The 440-nt window shown below is 33.9% G+C and overlaps 1 protein-coding gene across 1 annotated transcript in view; it reads right to left on the bottom strand.

Annotated features, from left to right (window-relative positions):
• Positions 1-440, bottom strand: part of TDRD12 (tudor domain containing 12) — a 236,642-nt gene that overhangs the window by 145,302 nt on the left and 90,900 nt on the right. The window lies entirely within an intron of this gene.

Here is a 440-nt window from a genome sequence, read left to right as displayed (position 1 = left end):
TTTTTCTTCTCGCTCTTTTGTTCTAAGGCCAACCTATATCAAGAGTGTCAAGCGATTACACCATGGTTGACACTGAGGTCTGAATGAGACTTTAGCTTTAATTCTGCATCAGAAGTTGCTACTAATTACGTATGCTGAATAGCATAGCTTCTTCTGGGAAGTTGGTTCCCAGATACTGGCACCAGAAGCAGCATTATTTGAGAATATATATTCCAATATAATAATATTTCAACAAACTTAAAATATTGTTTTATAAGTAGCACTAGTAAAGATTTTGAACTTGTCAGTTCACAACAAACAAAAAATATTTGACCTCACTTAGAGCTATTAGCTACAAAAAAACAGCAGACTAATTCTTAAATTGATGAACTTTGGACTTTATTATTTTTTTCCTCTTTGAAATGTCCCCAATCACTCATCACAAATATTGGCAGACAGGG

This window comes from Oxyura jamaicensis, chromosome 11 (genome assembly GCF_011077185.1).
Source record: "Oxyura jamaicensis isolate SHBP4307 breed ruddy duck chromosome 11, BPBGC_Ojam_1.0, whole genome shotgun sequence".
NCBI lineage: Eukaryota > Metazoa > Chordata > Aves > Anseriformes > Anatidae > Oxyura > Oxyura jamaicensis.
The sequence above is the reverse complement of the archived record's forward strand: the minus strand, read 5'-3'. Positions and strand labels throughout refer to the sequence as shown.